At 41.9% G+C, this 24,356-nt stretch overlaps 1 long non-coding RNA gene and 1 other non-coding gene across 2 annotated transcripts in view; one reads left to right on the forward strand and one right to left on the reverse strand.

The window, feature by feature from the left end:
- Positions 1-24,356, reverse strand: part of LOC107972674 (uncharacterized) — a 260,787-nt gene that overhangs the window by 86,133 nt on the left and 150,298 nt on the right. Inside the window, exon 2 of the long non-coding RNA XR_008546177.2 lies at positions 7,958-8,155. This is a non-coding gene — a long non-coding RNA (uncharacterized LOC107972674). The remainder of the gene's footprint in view (positions 1-7,957; positions 8,156-24,356) is intronic.
- LOC112208329 (U6 spliceosomal RNA) lies at positions 12,750-12,853 on the forward strand. The gene has a single exon (XR_002942731.1). It is a non-coding gene; the product is annotated as a U6 spliceosomal RNA (small nuclear RNA).

Raw genomic sequence — 24,356 nt, forward strand, 5'->3', positions numbered from 1 at the left:
CTTCTGGCTTCCAGAACTGTGAGAAAATAAATTTCTGTTGTTTCATCCACCCAATTTGTCGTATTTTGTTATGGAAGCCCTAGCAAACTAACACACTTGGTGTGTTTTCAACCTTTCTAAGAGTTAGAGGTTATTAGAGGTAGAAGGTGCATTTAGAAATCATTCAGTGAAATCATTTCGTGATCTATAATATACGGGAAGTGATATCTAGAAAGCTCCCCATGTCTTTGAAGGTGAGAAGCCATCTAGAAGCCTGAAGTCCTGGTAACCAAGAAGATGGTGTATGTATTTTTCTGAAATCGAAGAGTTCCCCAATCCCCCTGGCAGGACACGCAACAGGGGTGTGGCTCACCTGTTTGGTCACCCTGCTGCTCAAGCTCCTTGCAGGAGGGGGAGCACACAGATGGGCAGATGCAGAGGCTGGGGCGAGCACTCTGGGCTCCAGCTCCAGAGTAGTGTCTAGGGATGGGTGCCGCAACCCCAGTGTTACAAAGCTCTTTTAGCCTTGTTGTCCACAGATGGCTTGAGTGTTAACTAGCTCGATGGACTCTGCTTTTATGCAAAGGCAGAAAGCCAGCGTGACAGCTTTCTGTATCCCAAGCTCTTGTCCAGCATCCTGGAAAAATTGGGTCACACAAGGGTTTGAAGGATGAATGTGAGGTTTTATTAAGTGGTGGAGGTGGCTTTCCTGCAAGACGGATGGGGAGCTGGAAGGTGGGGATGGAGTGGGAAGGTGATCTTCCCCTGGAGTCAGCCACCCAGTGGCTGGACTCCTCTCTAACTGCCCCCAGCCAAACTCCTCTTGGCATTTCAGATGTTCCTCCTCTCTTTCTCTGCTGCGTCTTTCTGTCATTCCACTGTTCATCTGCGGGTCTGTTGGCCTGCTGGTCTGCTTCTGGAGTCTGGGGTTTGGGGTTTATATGGGTGCAGGATAGGAGGCATGGCTGGCCAAAAGGCAGCTTTTGGGTGTGAAAACAGGAATGCCTGTCCTCATTTAGGGCTGCGGGTCTTTAGTCTTGAGGGTGGGGCCTTTGCCGGGGAACCAGGGTCTTCTACCCAGTAGTTCCCTGTCTCCTATCTGTATCATTTCTTTACATCCCATGCTTCTTTGCTAAGAGATGCATGGGGAAAGGGTGAAGTTATTTAATATAAAAGTGCCATCAGCCCGGAAGGACCCAGACTTCCAAGATCACCTCCTGCTCAGTTCACTAATGCACCTGCCTCCTGCCCACACCCTCCAAGTACACATGCTCTGATCTATGGTTCAGACACACCCAGGACACTGGCCAGGCCAATGCCTGCCCTTCTGTGAGGCCTTGAAGTATGACGCTTTTCAGAGAAATAGAAGTTATGGCTAGAATCCTTCTCCCTCAGATTCACTGATGACTCTTTCATCTTTTCAGTCAGTCTTTGCTAAAATATCACTGTTCATCCCTTTCTTATTCTGTGCTATTTGTTTCTAAATACTATTTCTAATATACCATGCAATTCACCTATTTATTATATGTATTGTGTGGACTACTAAAAGGTAGTTTCCAGAAAGTCAGGGATCTTTTTCTGATTTGTTCACTGATGTATCCCAAATACCTAGAATAATAGTGCCTGCCATATATTGAGCTTTTAATATTTTCTTTTATTGTCCAACAATGATAGACTGGATTAAGAAAATGTGGCACATATACAGCATGGAATACCATGCAGCCGTAAAAAATGATGAGTTCATGTCCTTTGTAGGACGCGGATGAAGCTGGAAACCATCATTCTCAGCAAACTATCGCAAGGACAAAAAACCAAATACCGCATGTTCTCACTCATAGGCGGGAATTGAACAATGAGAACACTTGGACACAGGAAGGGGAACATCACACACCGGGGCCTGTTGTGGGGTGGGGGGAGTGGGGAGGGATAGCATTAGGAGATATACCCAACGTTAAATGACGAGTTAATGGGTGCAGCACACCAACATGGCACATGTATACATATATAACAAACCTGCACGTTGTGCACATGTAACCTAAAACTTAAAGTATAATTAAAAAAAAAATTTTTCTTTTATTAAAAGGATGCACAAATATTTTGAAAATGCTTATTTGAATACTTCCAATATTACTACTGAATTTATTGCTCTGTTGTTTTGAGAAACACCCTGATACCAGAGATCTTAGAGACAGAGGGGACCACTTGAGTCTGTCCACCTTGAATTTTGGTCTAGGGTCCTGGGTTATAACCCAGAGCTGTTTTAATTGAGTGAAGCACCGAAAGAAGTTTAAAGGAAAAGTATTGGTAGAGAAAATTCAGTTTTAGAATTTAGCTGGTGATAACCTCTTTTGTGTTATTTGAAAATGTGCTTATGGTTGTATCTTTTAAACTTATTATATTTAGGCTATGGTAACAAAAAGAATTAAATCAACAGATCAGCCAGGCGCGGTGTCTCACACCTGTAATCCTAGCACTTTGGGAGGCCGAGGCGGGTGGATCACCTGAGGTCGGGAGTTCGAGACCAGCCTGACCAACATGGAGAAACCTTGTCTCTACGAAAAATACAAAGTTAGCTGGGCGTGGTAGCACATGCCTGCAATCCCAGCTACTCGGGAGGCTGAGGCAGGAGAATCGCTTGAACCCGGGAGGCGGAGATTGCGGTAAGCCGAGATGGCACCATTGCACTCCAGCCTGGGCGACAACGGCAAAACTCCATCTCAAAAAATAAAAATAAATAAAGAAATAAAGAAACAGATCTAAATATCTAGTAGAGCTACATTGGTCAATAAGGTAGCAACTAGTCACACGTGGCTGTTTAAATGGAAACGAATTAAAAGTGAATTAAAAGTTAGAAATTTAGTTTCTCAGTCATGTTAGCCTCATTTTAATTGTTCGATAGTCACATGTGGCTAGTTGCTGGCAGGTTTGACAGAGCAGATGTAGAACATTCCCATCATCGCAAACAGAAAAGCTCCAGATGTGTTTCTTAGCATCTGGATGTTTTGCACCATAAAATGAAGGCATCAGAATGAGTGACGGCAGTTTTCACGCTTCCTTGGGTCATGTGACACACTGATTGAATTGATTTAGGCTAAGTTGACTCTGCTGGGCTCTGTGTTTTCCTTCTTTCATAATGATTTAACAGGTCTGTTACCAACAGGAACTATTAGAGTGTGTTTTAGCCACGTTGTGCTATGAGTTATTCAGATTCTGAGATTTCTCAGTCCATAGACAGTAGAAACAGTTTAGGCAAAGGGACGGATGAATGAATTGTTTGGGTGAGTTCAGGGATACACAGTTTAGAATGACAGAGATGCAGGGTCTGTGCAGGATAGTGCTTACGTAGTGAGCTATGGAAAGAAAGTCACTCAGCTATAAACTCCTTGAAGTTGGCAGCTACAGCTGATAGATTTATATTCTCACTACTTAGCATAATACATACTAGACTCTTCATATATGTGTGTTGTTGTTGTTAAATTAATTAAGCAACCAACCACCTAACACATCAGCCAACCAAGTAATAAATGACAGATAAACAAGGGCCAGATGCAAAGCTATTCTTTAGTAATAAATAAACCCCAAATTCCAGGGATTTTCTACTACAAAAGTTTGCTTGTTTATTTAATTGTACTGTCTAAAATAGGTCAGGGTGGAGATCATATTCTACATGGCCATTCAGGGACCCGGGCTGTTGCATGATCTGCCAGCTCTTAGATACAACATCCTGACAAGTAGCCTGCAAGGTTACCAAGGTAAAGGAGAAATGGAGGCAGTATACTGGTTCTCAGCTCTCTCAGCCCAGAAGTGATGGGAGTCACTTCTACTCAACGTTCGTTGGCAATAACGCCATTCCCTGCAAGGGAGACTCGGAAATGACAGGGAACAACAAAGCTTGGTTAGCACTGTGTCTATCACACTAGATCACACAAGAACAGGACAAGAGGCTTCAACTTTACCCACTAGTGGCTTTCCAGCTATTTTGTTAAACAACAGAATCCATTCTTCAAATTAAATATAATACACAAAGCAGAAATAGAGCTTTTCTGGTTGAAATGGGGGCACAGAGAGAAAGATCCACAACCTGCTTACTCAACGAACCCTCCCACACCATCTCTGTACCTTACACATTCCTCCAAGGAATCCAGAACTCCTCAAAGCACAGAGCTAGGACCACTACCATAAACTATCCATTGACCCTGGAGACTGTAAGTGGGAAAGTAATGCAACCACAGTTTCCCTTTACAAAGATAACCTTGGCACAGTTGTGTGAGGGTGGCAGGAAGCGGTGGATTGGACTGTAGGCATACAGTACATGTGTCAAGATGAGAGGCTGGAACAGGTTCCCAGGCTGCTGGGGTCATTCCAGATGAGAGGATGAAGGCCTGAACCATGTCACAATGGGACTCAGTGGTATGCCTTCCCAATTTCTTCTAGTTCAGAATTCTGACTGTTTCTCAGTCTGATCTAGCTTCGCCTTTATATAGGTTGAAGTTATTCCAAATTTCCTTGTAATATTGACCTAGGCCTGTTACAGGAGTTCACAAATTGTTTCTACAAAGGGCCAGGAAGTACGTATTCCAGGCTTGCAAACCATTTGGTGTCTGTGGAAACTACTCCACTCTGCTGTTGCAGAGCAAAAGCCAGCTGTATGACAATATGCAAACAAATGGGCATGGCTGTGTTCCAATAAAACTTTATTTATCAACACTGAAATTTGAATTTCATGTAATTCCCACGTCATGAAACCTTATTTTTTAAAAAATTTGTTTTCAGTCATTTAAAACCATGAAAAAACAGTCTTGGCTAATAGTCTAGCCTTAGCTAATAGGTCATATAAAGGCAGGCTATGGGCCAGATTTGGCCTGTGGTGAGTATTATGCTGACCTCCGCTCTATTATGTTGAGGGATTATATCTATTATTAGGAAAAGGATTTATATTCATAGAGATGGTTTTCTTTTTCTTTTCTATTTTAAAATGGCACACATTATAATGAAATGAAAATAAAGGTATGAAACTAATGCTTTCCATAGAACATAGAATTCAGAGTTAAAAAACAAAAACAAAAACAAACAAATCTCTGGAAATTATTGCCAGTCAATGATTTAGTCAATGTGAGTGTATTTTAATTTTATACCACCCCCCAGCACAGTTTAGAGCAAAGTCACAAAATTAAAATAAATAAAGCAATATAAAACAAGGCTGGAAGGCCCTTCTGTTCCTGGATTCCTTCTTGCCTCTGTGATAGAAACCCAGAAATAAAGATGCTCTTCCTCAGGGCACCACCCGCTAAGGAGGCCACCAGTTAATGTGAGAATTACCAGAATCATCAAACTGATAGAAAATGTGGCCTTCTGAAGGCAAAGAAAACAATTTTGTGAAATGTTCCCTTCCCAGAAGTCATCCTATCCCTTAAATTACCACACTGAACAAACATACCAACTAAAGCACCTGATGAAATTATTTGCTCTTAAAACATTTTCTTCCCCATTTTTAAAGTAACGCAGGCTTATTTTAAATAATTTGTAAAGTGACCTAAAGGTACAATGATGAGAGTAAATGTCACCCCAAATCTCAGAACCCAGAGACAACCATGTAAACCAGAGGGCATTTCTTTAACATGATGAGTATCATTCTGAATCTACATATTTTCAGCCTGTTATTTTTGTTGTTGTTATCGTTGTTTGTTTGTTTGAGATGGAGGTTCCCTGTTGTTACCCAGGCTGGAGTGTAATGGTGCAATCTTGGCTCACTGCAACCTCCGCCTCCCAGGTTCAAGTGATTCTCCTGCCTCAGCCTCCTACATCACCATGCCTGGCAATTTTTTTTTTTTTTTTTTTTTTTGTATTTTTAGTTAGTTAGAGACGGGGCTTCACCATGTTGGCCAGGATGGCCTCAAACTCCTGATCTCAGGTGATCTGCCCACCTCAGCCTCCCAAAGTGCTGGGATCACAGCAGTGAGCCACAATGTTTGGCCTGTTTTGTTTTTTGTTTTTAACTCAGCATTATACTCTGAACATTTTCCCACATCCTTAAAGAGCCCTTGGACTTTTTTTTCATTGACCACATAATTTTGAACAGATATATTTTTATTTAATTAACTGATGTAATGGAAATGACCTTTCATTAAGGATCATGCTTTCAGCCAACAAATATTTGCTGCACGTCTGCTTGATGCCAGACACTGGCTTAGACACCAAGGGCTGACATGAGCACATGGTCTCTGTTCTCATGGAGCTGACATCATAAGCATCTTTTATGTGTAAACCCCACGCTAGATCCCTGTGGTGCTGAGATGAATAAAGCCCAGTCTCTGCTCCCTGGGAACTCTCAGTTAGGGAGGGAGACAGGCAGTTGAACCTACAACAATTACCCCACATTGTGATATGAAGAATGAGGCCCTGCACGTACAAAGATGGAGGGAATGCATCTATGGGGGAGGGGCAGGAGGGGGGGCAGAACCTCTGCAGAACAAACGCTTAGTTTTAACATCATTATTTCGACAGATGTTGGTTCTAGTGCAAAGTATCTATACACAGACCATGCTGTGACTAATTAATGTCACTCTGCCCAAGAGAGTCTGGCCTAGTTAGTCACTTAAAGAGAACTTAGCATTGATGACTTACTGAGTTACCAGAGCAATGAAGATACAGATTCTCCCATCAGAAGACATAGGGAAGTAGCAGCATTGTCCAGTGGAAAATACTTTCGGTCAGGATCTAACTGCCTTAAACCCTGGTCTCAGTCCAGCCCCTGACCTGCTCTAGGAAGTGTCCAGGAGAATTGTCATAGCTAATCCCCATAGCACCTTCCTCACAGTGGAGGTAATGGCATCCATAATCCCTAAGATACAGCCAATGTTTTCTACGGTCAGTCATGTCGGCAGATCAGGCTCTCCTCCGGAGAAGGTGCCGGCTCTGCCTAGGACAGACGAGATTCTCTCTAACTGTGTGTTTAATTAATTAGCATAATCTTCACCCAGATCCCTGTCTGTGAATTTCTTTATTATTATTATTGCTGCTGTTGTCATACGATATATGTTCTCAGTGCAATCTCGGTTTTCATTAACCCAGTACACTGGTTCCACACTCTGCCAATTGCCAACTCAGAGGATGTCCTAACCCACATGGCTGTTAACTCATGTCTCTTTCATTGTGTATTTTTCTGGCTAAGTTTTTGGACCCAAAAACAGTCAGTTTTGCTGTAACATTTGTTTTGAGACTCTGCACTTCTTTCGGCGTAATCAGTATATTAGGAAACAGTTTGAGCACAATGTAAATATATCTTTGCAATGAATTATTTCATCTGCTAGAAACTGCATACGGCTGACCCCGGGGTTCCTAGGAATATGCAAAACACACACACACCTCCATGCCTCTACCGGCTACCGCAGATCACTGGGTGTGTTATGAGCCACACCCATTCACATCTGGTTTTAGAACTTTCTCTCTGATTTCTGATCAACCCCAGTCTCCACTTCACAGGGACTCCCAAGCTGCCCCCTGCTGGCACCCACTTCCACAAGCAAACTCCAGGTCTTCTGCAAGGAAAATGCCATGTTTATTCTGGTATCTAAGTACGTCTTAACCATTTAACACGCGCACAACTCCACTACTGTTTTTATTAGATGCCTTTCTTTGTGATTGTGTGTCATTGATCAAGTTTTTTAGTGTTGTAACCCCATTTTTTCCCATAAGTCTTGTGTTTTTTCTGGCATACTTTCCCACAGTGCTGTAATTTATAGAGACACATATGTTGTGTTAGAGCAGACCTTACCGTAGAGGACTTTGTGTTCTCCCCTTACTATTTTATCTTGCTGGACTTGCCATTGAGATTGATCATGCTATTTTTATAACGTTGGATCAAGTGTTCCAAACAAGTGTTTTATTCTAATTTTACAGGTGAATTATCTGAGGCTTAAGGACAGTAAAGTCTAGCTTAACTCTTCATAAGTGAGTGGTACAAGAAAATGATAATTACCTTGTGTTTCTTGATCCAGGGGAAGCAGCATGTTGCTGTATAAAGAGGGTGGTCTTTGGATGGGGCACATCTAGATTTGAATTTCAGCTTCATAAAATCTTTCAATGTGAGTGCCTTCAGTAAACTACTCAGATCTCCAAACCTCATTCTCCTTGAGTATAAACATCAGGAAGTTGACATTCACTTCTGAGAAGCACTCTGGAAATTAAGCCACAAAATGTAAGGAAAATGTGAATCTAATGCCTTGGGCAAGGCAGACATATTTGCTCTTTCCTCTTTCCTTTGTATAATAATACCAGATTGTATAATTCAGGGTTATCCAGAGAAACAGAACCAATAGAAGACACATATGTATGTGTGTATATATACATATACATACACACACATACACACACACATATATGTGTGTGTACGTGTATATACGTATGAATACACACATTCATTATATATATGTGTCTATATATATGTATGTATACACACAGACATGTCATATTTATAATGGGAATTGGTTCACACAATTATGAAGGCCAAGAAGTCCCACCATCTGCCATCTGCAAGCTGGAGAACCAAGAAAGATGGTGATGTAATTTAGTTCAGATAAGAAGGCCGAGAACCAGAAGTGCCAAAGTCTGAGGATGGGAAGAGATGACTGTCCCAACTCACACACAGTGAACTGACCTTTCTTCTGCCTTTTTGTTTTGTTAAGGTCCTCAACACGTTAGCTGGTACCAACCTACACTGGTGAGAGTGGGTCTTCTTCACTCAGTCTACTGATTCAAATGCTGACCTCTTCTGGAAATACCCTCACAGACACACCCAGCAGTAATGTTTTACCTGCCCAGCTATCTGGGCAGTTCTTAGCCCAGTCAAGTTGACACATTAAAATTAACATCACACAGGTAAATGTTATTGGGCACTTATTTTAACTTAAGTGCCTACTAGCTTATTGGGCACTGAAGAAACTGTTCTAAGCACTTCTGTATATTAACTAATTTAATTAACCTTGATAACAACCCTATTCAGCAGAGTTCATTAGTATTCGTTTTTCACAGATGAGTAAATGCATGCACAGAAAGGTCAGGTGATTTGCTTAAGGTCAAGTAGCTAGTGCGCCAGTTATTAAGTTATGGACTCTCAGCTCTAAACCCACCCTTCTGTACGCTGCTTTGTGGAGCTGGGGCTGAGGGTCAGAAAAGCACATTTTTGCCTTGCCAACTGGATTCCCATTATGCTCTACAAGGCTGGAGGGACATGGCCCTTTCTGTTTGTTGCTTGCCTCACTTTCCGTGCATGTGCTATTCCCCCATTAATGCTTGTTCTCCCTGCCAGGAGCAATTTTTTCCAGCTGCAGTAGCTGAACCCACTTTACAGTTTTTTTCACCACTTGCAGGACAAGTTCAATCGTATGCCCCCAAAGCAACACCAGCCGGCCAGCCGTCTTCTCAGAGGTCTCTGTTTTTGTTCCAAGGGGCCCTCTACTAAGGTTCAAAGATTTAACCAACTCACACTCATTTTGTTCCCTCAGTCGTAGGGGCTGTTATGTGTCCTGCAGTTGCTACCTCTGTGATACCTTTGAGATTTCTTCTTACACTTTCAGTTACCTAATTAACAACTTTATACCTCTTTAACAATAATTCCTATTAAATTCTCTCTGATGATTGAAATAGTCTGTGGGCTCTGCATCTTGGCGGCCCCCTGACCAATGCATCTGGGAAGAGGCAGAAACAGAACACTATACCAGCAGCTGTGTGCAGGAGTAGACCATTATTATATACAGCCTCTCAGCTATTATTACATAATTACATATCCATACACAGCAGCTATTATCTTTGTGTGTCTGTTTGATTGATTTTTTTGACACAGGATCTCACTCTATCACCCCGGCTGTAGTGCAGTGGCAAGATCATGGCTCTCTGCAGCCTTGACCTCCCAGGATTGGGTAATCCTCTCACCTCAGCCTCTCAAGTAGCTAAGACTAGAGGTATGTGCCACCATGCCCAGCTAATTGCAGTAGTTATTATCTTTAGTACAAACTGACTTATGACATAGCTGGCCAATGTTGTACTGTCAGCGCTGATGTTCTAGAGTTACAAGAAGCTAAGTACTTCAACCTTCCATGGGACCTGACTTCTAGGGACCAGTGGAAACTGACCACTAGCCTCTTCTTGTGGCCCACTGACCACTAAACGAAAGAGAAAAGAGGCAAGGAAAGTTAATAGACAGAAGATGTCCATATTTGACCCACTGAAGTTTTCTCTGGAATTCTGCACTTCCACATAGAGTAAAGGACAGAGTATTCTCCCTGGAATCTGCTAGTCCATAGCCTTGTAGAATGTCTGAGTTGGAAAGGACCCCAGAAAGCACTCAATTCAAAGCTCCCATTTTAAAAATGAGTACATTGAGGCCCAAAGAAAAGGGCTAGCCCCAAATCACACAGTGAGTTAGTGCTGGTGCCCAGACCAGAACACAGGTCTCCTGAATCCTGATCCCTGATCTTTCCATGGCTAAGCTTCTATGCTTTTCCTAGAGATCATGGTCACTTCTCTGAAATCTGACCTCTGCAGATAAGAATTCCCTTGCTTCTCCCTCATTCCTGTTCCTAGAAACCTGGAGAAATGGGAGTAGGAGAGGTTTTTTCCTCTGGTCTCATTCTTTATGGCTTCTGCCTCCTCTCAGGGCTGTAAGGTAATGAGGATGAAGTGAATGAGTGAGTCTGGCAAGGGCAGGGTGCGATCCCATCTTTACTTACAGTGTTGATATTTTCTTCACCATTGGATATTTTTACAAAAATTCTGATTTTTAAAATATTGCACTAAAATATTATTTATCAGGACTGCTGAGTGTTTTGGTGCCTCTTTATATTTTGCTCCCCTGGTGAGTGCCTTTCTGGTCACCTCCTTGACCTGTCCCACCCTCCGTTCCTGCCCTTTGACTACATCCCCAGTCAGGTCAGTTTTCGCCACTTTGTAACCATTTTCTGACGCACGGTCCCCTTTCTGTAATACCGGAAGCATTCCTACTGATAACACAGATGATGAGTAACATGAACGACGACCACCCAGGGCCAGCTGATAGAGATTCAAGATAAAACGGGGGAATTCCTGACTTTGATGAAATGGATGCTGTGGTGCAGTGGAGCAGCATAGGCTTTGAAGTCAGAGGCACTGGGGTTTCAGTCCTGATCACACCACTTAGCAGCTGTGTGAGGAGCAGTGACTGATTGTCTGTGATCTGAAAGCAGTGGATACCCAGACATGAGCAGAGCCTACTTCCTGTTCCTACAGCAGGCACAATCCAGATGGAGGACATTGTTTATTTCTCTGGGCCTTGTTTTCTGTAACTGAAAGTGAAAATAGCATCATCTCACAGTGAGGATTAAATATGATTCTTTACATGAAATTGCCTAGCATAATGTGGGTGCCCAGTTAAAATGTGCCTCTGCACAAGTCAATACAATCTTCACTGGAAAATTCTTGTTGACAGGAGCCATCACAATGCATACTCTTTCACTATTTAGATCCATCTTCATACAGCTACTTTTCCTAATTTAAGAAGACCCAGAAAAAAAAAATTACTGAAAACTTTTCAATGGATGCCTCAATATTTAAAACAATTAAGGAGGAAGACACATTTCTTTCAGCTGCACTCAAGTCCTTCAGATTTTCATGTAGCAATTTTCATTCCAATGCCCCTGGTCCTTTGAATTTGCATTTTTACAGCAGAATCTTTGTGCTTCCTCACACCTTTCTACCACTGAACTTAGTCTTCATCCTTTAGGTCAACAATGGCCTTGAGTATGCCTTCTCATAAAGGGGTCAAGAATGACCTGAGGCCAGGTGCGGTGGCTCATGCCTATAATCCAAGCATTTTGGGAGGCTGAGGTGGGAGGATCACTTGAGTCCAGGAGCTCAATACCAGCCTGGGTAACATAAAAAGACTCTGTCTCTACATTAAAAAAAAAATTATCAGGGCATGGTGGCATGTGCCTGTAGTCCCAGCTACTCAGGAGGCTAAGGTGGAAGGATCACTTGAACCCCTGAGGTCAAAGCTGCAGTGAACTATGATCATTCCACTGCACTCAGACTGGGTAATAGGGTGAGATCAAGTCTCAAAAAAAAAAAAAAAAAAAAAAAAAAAAGAATAATGTGAGAGCTATTCCGCACACTTCTGGTGTTGTGATTGCAGTATTTATCTGAAAATAATGTGGGAGCAACCTCTCCTAACACATTGTGGTAGGTAGAATTCTGAGATGACCTCCAATAAGTCATGCCCTTTCATAATTTCTGGTTCCTGAGTGCAGGTGGAAACTGTGATTACTTCTAGCCAATAAAATATGACAAATTGAGGATAGCCACTCCCATGATCATGATATGTCACATAAGACTCCATCATAGCAAGCTGAAATGAGAGATTCTCTTCCTGGCCTTGAGTACATGAGTTACTACATTATGAGAAGGCCTGCAAGAGGGTCAGGTGTCTGGGAACTCTGGGTGGCCTGTACTTGTTGACAACAGCCCTGTCTGACGGCCACCAAGAAGCAAGAACCTCAGTCCTACAGCCACAAGGAACTGAATTCTTCCAACGATATGAACTTGGACAAAAAGACTCTAAGCTCTAGAAGAAATGCAGCTCAGATAGTCACTTGATTCCAGCTTTAGGAGATCCTGAGCATAGGCCTAGCTAAGCTTTACTGGCTTTGGACACATGGAAACTAGGAGATAACAAACTTACATTGTTTCAAGGCACTAAGTTTATGGAAATTTGTTACACAGCAATAGAAAATTATTAATAAGTGCTCACTTTGGCAGCACATACACTAAAATTGGAATGATACAGAGATTAGCTTGGCCCCTGTGCAAGGATGACACACAAATTCGTGAAGTACTCCATATGTTTTTTGCAATCTACCCATCTGACAAAGGTCCAATATCCAGAATTTACAAGACAAACAATTTTACAGGAAAAAGCAAACAACCCCAACAAAAAGTGGGCAAAGGATATGAACAAACACTTCTCAAAAGAAGACATTTACGTGCCCCACAAACATGAAAAAAAGCTCAACATCATTGATCATCAGAGAAATGCAAATCAAAACCACAATATGATACCATCTCATGCCAGTCAGAATGGCGATTATTAAAAAGTCAGGAAACAATAGACGCTGGTGAGGCTGTGGAGAAATAGGAACACTTTCACACACTGTTGGTGGGAATGTAAATTAGTTCAATCATTCCGGAAGACAGTGTGGCGATTCCTCAAGGATCCAGAATCAGAAATACCATTTGACCTAGCAGTCCCATTACTGCTTATATACCCAAAGAAATATAAATCATTCTACTCTAAAGATACATGCACACATATGTTTATTGCAGCACTATTTACAATAGCAAAGACATGGACTCAACCCAAATGCCCGTCAATGATAGACTGGATAAAGAAAATGTGGTACATATACACCGTGGAATTCTATGCAGCCATAGAAAGGAATGAGATCATGTACTTTGCAGGGACACAGATGAAGCTGGAAGCCATCATCCTCAGCAAACTAATACAGGAATAGAAAACCAAACACTGCATGTTCTCACTCATAATTGGGAGTTGAACAATGAGAATACATGGACACAGAGAGGGGAACAACACATACCAGGGCCTGTTGGGGGGTGGAGGTGAGGAGAAGGAACTTAGAGCCTGGGTCAATAGGTCCAGCAAACCACCATGGCACACGTATACCTATGTAACAAACCTGCACATTCTGCACATGTATTCCATTTTTTTAGAAGAAATTAAAAAATTATAAAAGAAAATTATTAATAATACACGCAACTGGTTTACTTGAGAGGTCTGAAGTAGGGAAGCTAATTCTACATGTTTTCTTGGTACTCTCCTCTCCACATAGAAGGTGACACTAAGGGTAGACCATTGAGTCTGGGTTTGAAATTTCATTTATTCCTCAGCCCAATATTTCATATAGAATTGAATCCTCTTGCATGACCTGCTCTGTGTTCCCTTCAGTGGCTTGATTACCTCACATCAGTTTTGTTAAGGAATGAGTGAAGCATTTCCTCCAAGTGTCTATGCAGTAATTTTGATCTAGGGGATAAGCATAGAATTCAATGGGATCCAAACATGTGATGGACTTTGAGGGAGCTGATTCCTGTATAACTTTAATCAGAAACCCTATGGAGTGAACTACAGTTAGCTTTCATTTACAACTTTTGCAAACATCAGAGACAAGGCTAATCAGAACATTCTCAAGACACATCATAAACAAATTGTAGCCATTTGTGGAACAGATCAGTTATGTATTCATCAACGGTACCAGGAGACTCTATAGAACGGCATCAGGGAAAGTCTGCAGACATCTGCCTCCCATCAGCCAGACACGTACACACGCATGCTAGCTTATCCCACCTCACAGCACAACAGTGACACCTTGATTGCAGGTTTAACTTTAGTCACTTTTTCTAATAACAAACTACCCCAAAACTCCATAGTTTAAAACAGCAATAATTTACTTTTTCTGATCATGGTGTAGATTGATTATGTGGCTCTTGTGTTCCATACAGTGTCTTGATCTTTTCAGGCTGCTATAACAAAACATTTTAAACTGGGTAACTTATAATACCAGAAATTTATTTCTTAGAACACTAGAGGCTGGGAAGTCCAAGATCATAGTACCAGCAGATTTGGTGTCTAGTGAGGGCTCCCCCTCTGCTTCACAGATGGCGCCTTCATACTGTGTCCTCACATGGTGAAAGGGGCAAGACAGCTCAGAGACTTATTTTATAACAGCATGAATCTCATTTGGCCTAATCACCTTCCAAAGACCTCACATCTTTATACGATCATGTTAGGGATTAGGTTTTAATATATGAATTTTGAGGGAAACACAAACATTTACAACATAGAACACAGTGGCATCTGCTATGGCCATTCAAGTGGTTTTGCATTCATTTGGTGGCTGGTTTCTCTCAGCTGTCTGGGGCTTTGGGGCTAACTGTCAGCTAGGGCATCTCTATTGTCCATGTGAACCCTCTCCCCTTGTGGTTTCTCATCCTCACAGCTTTCTTCATGTAACCTCTCTTCTGCAGGATGGCTTGGATTTTCTTTGCAAGACAGCTGGGTGTCAAGAAGGCAAAAGAACCATCTTCCATACCTCTAAAAGGCTAAGCCTGGAAGACCATACGGTCATTTCTGCCAATTTTATATTACTTACAACAAGTCATCAGCCAGTCAAGACTCGAGAAAAGAGGAAACTGACTCCACCCTTGATAAGAACAGTAAGATGTATGTCCAGGGAGGGGTAGAATTCTTTATGGCCATCTGTGATGACTTTCCAGAGTATTCATTTGTGAGTTTCTCCATGAGATGATTCTTATAGTTTATCTTTGATTTTAATTTTTCTATTGCTTACTAAGTGTGGTATTTAAATTGGTAAATAATTAATTTTAAGTTATATTTCATGATTTATGTAATTTATATAATGCATCTCCCACCCATATACATCCTACAGAATACTACTGATGTGTTTCTAGGGCAGTTTTTAGACACTGATCTCACAAGTTTTAGGTTATGCCCTGATCTCCTTAAGTTTCCTTTAATATTTCATTATTGCTCTGTTACTCATAACGTTATGATCAAAGAAATAGGTCTATATTGTCTGTGGAGTAAAACTCAAGCCTCCACCCTGAGCCTTTGGCCTTTGAGATCAGTTAATGGACTACAAGATGCTCTAAGGGGCACAGAGTTAGGATGGGTCCAGTGAGACAAGCCTGGTTCTGAATTCAAGTTCCATGATATCAATTCATCTTCTCTTAAAATAGTTGCATAGCTTTAAAAATATTTTTATCTTAAATATAAGGACAATAACTTCGACTTTATAATTTACCAAATAATATATGCAGAAAACTTGAAATTAGTGATAGCACCGTTATTTATATTTCACAAATATATCTTTGTTCACTGAGATAGTTCTCACTGAGAAGGAAATTTCAGTATTACCTGGGAAAGTAACTATTTTCAGTAAAAATACATGCCTGCTACCATACCCGATTCTCTCCTAGAACTTCTCATCTTTCATATTAGAGGATTTGAATTTTATGCTATTAATGTAGAGATGATTCTGAGATGTAGCATGCTCCCAACTGAAAGCCCTTTCCTTACCAACCATTGGTATACTGCTTTATAGTATGAACATTTTCCAGCTCTCCCATTTAAACTTAAATGAAATACAAGCCGAAAAAGCATAGGGAACATCATTTCCATTGTACAGATGAAGAAATCTAAACCCAGAAAGGCTTGAAGTCTTTCCTATGGTCATTTTGTCAAGCAATCTTCTGACTTCAAGACCTATGCATTTGCATTCTGCTCTCTCTCTGAATGTTGAACAAATACAGCAACGTCATGAGACAAGGAAGAAACTGGACCATTTCCAAGCAGATTTCACGTGTGAGGAAGTTTTCTACAGACTTCATAGGTAATATTTTCACTTAATCCTAATGCATGAGAGATACAAATTATCAGTTTGACTTAACAGAAGAGAAAGCTAAGTTCTGAGGAGCAATAGGCTAGCTTATACATTGGCAGATTTTAAAAATTGGACCCAGAGAAGTTAATCTTATATACCAGGCTATTTTCATTTCCCCTTAAGATCTATGTGAGAGAGGGGCAAAGAAGGGACTCCGTGTATGAAGAATCTGCATATGGCTCTTTTTTGTTGTGGTCTATGCTAAGCCTTAACCTGCAATTGCACAACATGAAATGGCAGGGGGTGTCCTTTTTACCACCCTTAAGTTTGTCATGGTAGAATTTTATCTGCAGCTATAGACTGTGCAATGAGTGCACCGGAGGTGCAAAATGTTACAAAGTCATATTTTTAGCTTGGTTTTCTAACTCTGGGGAACAGTTGTCTGCAGCAGCATGATTTAATCATGTTTGATTACTGACTTTGCACAGTTCTGTCTTCCTTACACACTGCCACCATTGGCTTCCACAGTATTAATTCATTTAACCTTAAAAAAAATCCTGTCTCCTCAGTCTTTCTGTTATTATAGACTCACTGAAGCCCTCTATGTAAAAACATATGCCTCTGCCTTGGGAAACCATGGACACACTTTGAAATTCTTCAGGTAATCTGGAGCACACCTAATCTGGAAAAAAAAATGGTTTTCATGTAAGTTGGAGACAAGAGATGATATGGTTTGCATCCGTGTTCCTGCCCAAATACCATGTCAAATTGTAATCTCCAGTGTGGGAGGTGAGGCTTGGTGGGAGGTTATTTTTCATAAATGGTCTAGCACCATCTCCCTTGGTACTGTCCTCATGATAGTGAGTGAGTTATCCTGATATCTGGTTGTTTAAAACTGTGAAGCACCTCCCGTGATGGTTAACATTGAGTGTCAACTTGATTGGATTGAAGGATGCAAAGTATTGTTCCTAGGTGTGTCTGTGAGGGTGTTGCCAAAGGAGATTAGCATGTGAGTCAGCGGACTGGGAGAGGCAGACCCACCCTCAATCTGGTGGGCACCATCTAGTCAGCTGCTAGCTCAGCTAAGATAAAAGCAGGCAGAGGAACGTAGAAGACCTAGACTGACTGAGTCTTTTTACCTTCATCTTTCTTCTGTGATGGATGCTTCCTGCCCTTGAACATCAAACTTCAAGTTCTTCAGCTTTGGGACTCTTGGATCTTTGACCACAGACTGAAGGCTGCACTATTAGCTCTCCTAGTTTTGAGGTTTGGGGACTTGGACTGGCTTCCTTGCTCCTCAGCTTGCAGATGGCCTATTGTGGAACATCTCCTTGTGATCATGTGTGTCAATACTGCTTAATAAACTCCCCTTTGTATATAAATCTATCCTATTAGTTCTGTCCCTCTAGAGAATCCTGACTAATACACCTCCCACGCTCTCTCTCTTTTGCTCCTGCTCCAGCCATGTGATGTGTGGACCTCCCCTTTGCCTTCTACCATGATTGTAAGTTTCCCGAGGTCTCCCCAGAAGCCAAGCAAATGCCAGCACAATGCTTCCTGTCCAGCCTGTGGAACTGTGAGCCAATTAAACCTCGTTTCTTTACAAATTACCCAGTCTCAGGTATTTCTTTATAGCAATGCAAGAATGATGAACACAGAGGTTTACCTCTTCTGTGTGCATCTGTTTTTGTGCATTACCTCAAAACTGTAAAGAGTTGGACAAAGCTAGAGCTAAGGGTCTCTGGGAGCAGCAAGGGTGAGAGGGACTTCATGGGTGAATGTTCTGAGTAGTGAGCGCCTCATCCTCTAAAACCCAGACCCTTCCCCACTCGTTTCATGATGAGGCTTTCTGTTCTTTGTCCCATAGGAGTCACTCTGAGGTGCTTGAGGTAAAACAAGAGGTGACACTTAATAAGTATTTTAGTCAGCTCATGCTGAATAACAAAACACCAGAGACTGGGAGCCCTAAACAAAAGGCATTTATTATCTCACAGTGGTGGAGGCTAAAAATCTATGATTAAGTCGCCAACATATTTGGTTTCTGGTGAGGGCCTCTTCCTGGCTTGCAGATGACTGCCTTCTCACTGTGTCCTCACATGGTCTTTGTCCTGTGCATACACAGAGAGAAAAAGAGACACCTCTGGTGTCTCTGCCTCTTCTTATAAAGACATCAATCCTATCAGAATAGGGCCCCCCACCCTTATGACCACCTTAATTACCTCCTTAAAGCCCCTATCTCCAAATACAGTCATATTGGGGCTGAGGACTTCATCATATGAATTTTGGGGTGGGGACGAATTAGCTCATAAAAATAAGTAATAGCTATTAAAATATATGAGACACTATGTGGCAGGCATCATACTGTGGAATTTTATATTATTTCATTCAATTCTGGTAAAGTCTTCATATACATACATACATACATAAACACGCATATATGTATGAGTATGTGTGTATACGTATCTATAATCTCATTTTAAAGGTAAGAAAAATGAAAGAGGGGTTAAAAACTCACCACTGAGAGTAAATAAGGGCCAGATCCAGGATTTGAATCAGATGTGTTTGTCTCCAAAGACACTACCCCAAGTCTCAGTATCTCTCTCTCTCTCTCATTTCTGCCTATGTTACAGCAGCAATGGTTCTCTCAAACAGAAAATCCATCTCATACTAGAGCTGAGCTGAGCGTCACAGCAGCCCTGCCTCTAACCAAGCCACACCAGGCCCACTTGGCTTTTCCATCCTTCCCACCCAGACTCATCTGCCTCCAGTTGGGCTCATTTTAAACTGACATCAGGTGTAGGGGCAAAGGTCGAGTGGTAACGAAAGCTGTGAAATAAGTTTAAATGATGGGAAATATTCCCCAAATGCTTAAAAAGAGAGCCAATTTATATAAAAGCTGAGGAATTCCACTGTGTGTGTGTGTGTGTGTGTGTGCGTGCGTGTGCGTGTGTGTGTGTGTGTCTGGGTGGAGTGAAGGATGTAGGGAGTGAGGAAGAAAAACAGGAAGGAAGAGAAGGTAAAGTGAGGGGGTAAGGAGAGAGTGAGAAAAAGTGAGAGACTGAAAACCAACTCTTGCTCAAACCATTAAAGAAGGGAAAAACTGCTGAATAAGACCATTCATTATTCTATTTTTGCATTTCAAACAAATGGTAATTGTTGGTTTAGCTAACAAGTTGTGCCTTAATTACAGGCCATTAGGCACCATTAATAAAGAAAACCAAATCCACAAGAATCTGAATCTCATATCTTACTTTTTATTCCCTAGAAAGAAGACCTACTCTAAAAGGATTTAAAACTCTGCCTCTAAACCATGTAACAGCTCAGTGATGCTCACTGTCCCATAGCTTTGCTCAGGCATTACTTTCTGTGAGAAGCCTCCTCGCTCTTCCCTCCCTCCCCCAACACCAGCCCTGCTGCCTTGAGTCCTGACTGATTAAAGTAGTCCTTCCTTCTGAGGAGTCTCAGAAGGAGGTACTGATTTTGACCTCACCTGCATGGCCTGTCTGTCTCTCTGTCCTTCCAAATAGTCTTTGAACTACCTGCAAAGAGTAACACTTTTTTTAAAATCCTACTGGCCATGGAAATAATAAAAATAATTACTACTCCTCTTATTTGTTGAATCCTCGATACACATCCTTCTATTTACTTTTTTATAAAATGTAATTCTCTCAACAATCCACTAGTGTGGGTATAACTGCATCTTTTTAAGGATAAGAAAAGCAAGGCTCAGAGTGGCTAACTAACTTGCCTACGGCCATGAAGCTGGTAAGTGGCAGGGCCAGGACTGAAATCTACAGCTCATGCTCTTGCCAGAAGCAAAATTAGGTAGAAAAGTGCTAAATGTTTAGTTGTCTATTTACAATGTGAACTCCTTTTTGCCAGTTGTATTAGTGCTTTCTCATGCTGTTAATAAAGATACACCTGAGACTGGGTAATTTATAAAGGAAAGAGGTTTAATTGGCTCACAGTTTACCATGGCTGGGGAGGCCTCATGGAACTTATAATCATGGTGGAAGGCACCTCTTCACAGGGCAGCAGGAGAGAGAATGCGTGCCAAGCAAAGGGGGAAGCCTCTTATAAAACCATCAGGTCTCATGAGAACTCACTCTCTATCACAAGAACAGCATGGGGAATGCTACCCCCATGATTCAATTATCTCCACCAGGTCCTACTCTTGACACATGGAGATTATTACAATTCAAGGTGAGATTTGGCTGGGGACACAGAGCCAAACCATATCATTTTCCCCCATGGACCCTCCCACATCTCATGCTCTCACATTTCAAAACACAATCATGCCTTCCCAACAGTCCCCCAAAGTGTTAACTCATTCCTGCATTAATCCAAAAGTCCAAGTCTAAAGTCTCATCTGACACAAGGCCTTCTGCCTATGAGCCTGGAAGATCAAAAGCAAGTTTGTTACTTCCCAAATACAATGGGGATACAGGTATTGAGTAAATACACCTGTTCCAAATGGGAGAAATTGACCGCAACAAAGGGGCTACAGGCCCTATGCAAGTCCAAAATCCAATAGGGTAGTCATTATACCTTAAAATTCCAAAATGATCTCCTTTGACTCCTTGTCTCACATCCAGGTCACACTGATTCAAGAGGTGGGCTCCAACAGCCTTGGGCAATTCTGCCCCTGTGGCTTTGCAGGGTACAGCCCCCTTCCTAGCTGCTTCCATGGGCTGTCATTGAATGTCTGCAGCTTTTGCAGGTGCAGTGTGCAAGCTGTCAGTGGATCTACCATTTGGGGTCTGGAGGACAGTGGTCCTCTTCTCACAGCTCCATTAGATAGTGTCCTAGTGGAGACTCTACGTAGGGGATCCCACCCATATTTCCCTCCTGCACTGCCCTCACAGAAGTTCTTCATGAGGGCTCTGCCCCTGCAGCAAACTTCTGTCTGGACATCCAGGAGTTTCTATACATCTTCTGAAATCTAGGCGAAGATTCGCAAACCTTAATTCTTCACTTCTGTGCCCCTTAAGGCCCAACACCATGTGGAAGCTGCCAAGGCTTGAGGCTTGCACCCTCTGAAGCACTGGCCTGAGCTGTACTTTGGCCTCTGTTAGCCACGGCTGGAATGGCTGGGATGCAGAACACTAAGTCCGGAGGCTGCACACAGCAGTGGGGCCCTGGACCTGGCCCAGAAAACCATTTTCCCTCATAGGCCTCCAGGCCTGTGATAGGAGGGGCTGTCACAAAGGTCTCTGGTATGCCCTGGAGGCATTTTCCCCATTGTCTTGGTGATTAACATTCCTCCTTGTTACTTATGCAGATTTCTTCAGCTGGCTTGAATTTCTCCCCAGAAAATGGGTTTTTCTTTTCTATCACATTGTCAGGCTGCAAATTTCCCAAACTTTTTGCTCTGCTTCATCTTGAACGCCTTGCCACTTAGAAATTTCTTCTCCCAGCTACTGCAAATCATCTCTCTCAAGTTCAAAGTTCCACAGATCTCTAAGGCAGGGACAAAATGCCACCAGTCTCTGCTAAAGCATAGTAAGAGTGACCTTTACTCCAGTTCCCAACAAGTTCCTTATTTTCATCTGAGACCACCTCAGCCTGGACTTCATTGTCCATATCACTATCAGCATTTTGGTCAAAGCTATTCAACGAGTCTCTAGGAAGTTCCAAACTTTTCCATATCTTCCTGTCTTCTGAGCCTTCTAAGTCCCTAGGAAGTTCCAAACTTTCCCACATTTTTCCTATCTTCTTCTGAACTCTCCAAACTGTTCAGACCTCGGCCTATTACCCAGAACCAAAGTTACTTCTACATTTTTGGGTATATTTATAGCAGCACTCCTCTCTCTGCAGTACTAATTTACTGTATTAGTCTGTTCTCATGCTGCTGTTATATAAATAACTGTCCAAGACTGGGTAATTTATAAAGGAAAGAGGATTAATTGCCTCACAGTTCAGCATGGCTGGGGAGGCCTCAGGAAACTTACATTCATGGTGGAAGACACCTCTTCACAGGGCAGCAGCAGAGATAATGAGTGTTGAGCGAAGGAGGAAGCCTCGTATAAGATCATCAGATCTTGTGGGAACTCACTCTCTATCACAAGAACAGCATGGGAATACTGCACCCATGATTCAATTATCTCCACCCAGTCCCACTCTTGACACATGGGGATTATTACAATTCAAGGTAAGACTTGGCTGAGGACACAGCCAAACCATATCACCAGTTGTCTTTTTCTGGGTCAGTTTTGTGTTTCTGAAGATGTAGGGTGGTGATGGCTGCTCTTTGATTATTGCGAAGTTGCCTGTCAACCGGATTGGCCTGTGCTAAAATTACTAGCAATATAGTAAGTGTTGATGAGGACATAGAGCAACTGGAATTCATACACTGCTGGTGAGAGTGTAAAATGGCATAAGACCTTTGGAAAAATGTTTGGCAGATTTTATAATGTTAAATCTACTTATCGTGTGACTCAACAATTCTACTTCTGTTTTACTCAAGACAAATAAAAACATATGTTCACACAAATAGTTCTACATGAATTTTTAAAGCAGTGTTACTCAAAATAACCAAAACCTGGAAATAACCCAAATGTTCATTAACAGGTGAAGAATAAAAAATACAAGAGCTAGGGCATATTCATATAATGTATTTTTTAAATGATATCAAAGAGTGAATGTGAACAAAGGACTGAAATAGATATCCTCTATTCATAATAAATGATATTTTCCTCCATCTCACTTCATCCTTGTAATTCAACATAGTACAATCCCACAAATATGAGAAAATGCAGCCATAAACAGAAAATTCCCAGTATCTAGACTAAGTTGTTGTGGAAAATCCACTGTGTGCCATAGCAGCACAACATACAGTGAGTTCAGTCCTGTTCACCCATCTGCCTGGTTCTGGGATTACTGCGACCTTCACATCACCTCCTTCTTCTGGAAGCCACATTCTAAATGAGTGAGATTTTTTTACTTTCCCATGAGCAAGAACAGAATGAGCTCCATTCATTGGCAATGGGTAATCTACTATTTCTCTGCAGGAGAGAAGGTAATGCAAATGGAAGAGTTGTGCAAACATGGCCCAGGGGTGTGTGTGCCTGGATGAACCCTGTTTGCATGTCAGTTCAGACAACGATCCGTATCTTGGTCACAGAAATTCACAGAGCTGCTGTTTGGTTTCCTTAGCATTAATTATCCACATCTGCCAGTATCCAGAGCAGGATTTATTGAGCACTTAATGTGGACAAGATATTCACCAGTCAAGAAAAAGGCATAAGATGCACATGAAATCAGGTTTTTGCTTGAAATACAATGAGATACCCCCCTAAACTGTGGGGGTTGGGCTATCTGCAGTGTGTGATATAGACATGTGATACCAGAATCCAGGGGACAGGGAGGGAGAACAGCTTGAAGCTACAGGGAGGCTGAACAGAGGATTTGGGGCTGGTTCAGAGGAAGAATTTCCTCTGGATGGCAGATATGAAAAGAAAGGGCATTTCAGGGATTACTGTCCCCACCCACCCAAACAGTATCACCCCTGGATGCATGAGGTGAAGTGGAGATCAGGGGCTTTGGGGTCTGGCAGAGCTGGACTCCTGCAGCTCTGCTTTTTAGTAATCCTGTGACCTTGGCCAGCTACAGAACTTCACTGAGTCTCCATTTGTCATCTGAAAATGAGGATTATAGTAATGACTTTCTAATAGAATGCTGTGAAAATTAAAAGATTAAATAATATTGCAGAGAAAGGGGTAATATAGCCTCTGATACAAAGTACAAATATTGTTTTCTCCCTTGCTAAATATAACTTACTTAATTTGTCTTGGTCTTTCCAAGCCTCCTCTCCCTCTGTTTTCAGGCTGCCCTCTGCTATTCATCTCCCCGCCCATGGGTTCCTCCAACACCACCCTCAAAAAATTAGGAACAGAAAGGAACGGATGCTGAAGACTCACTCCTAAAAGCAGT

The sequence above is a fragment of the Pan troglodytes genome, chromosome 12 (assembly GCF_028858775.2).
Source record: "Pan troglodytes isolate AG18354 chromosome 12, NHGRI_mPanTro3-v2.0_pri, whole genome shotgun sequence".
Classification (NCBI taxonomy): domain Eukaryota; kingdom Metazoa; phylum Chordata; class Mammalia; order Primates; family Hominidae; genus Pan; species Pan troglodytes.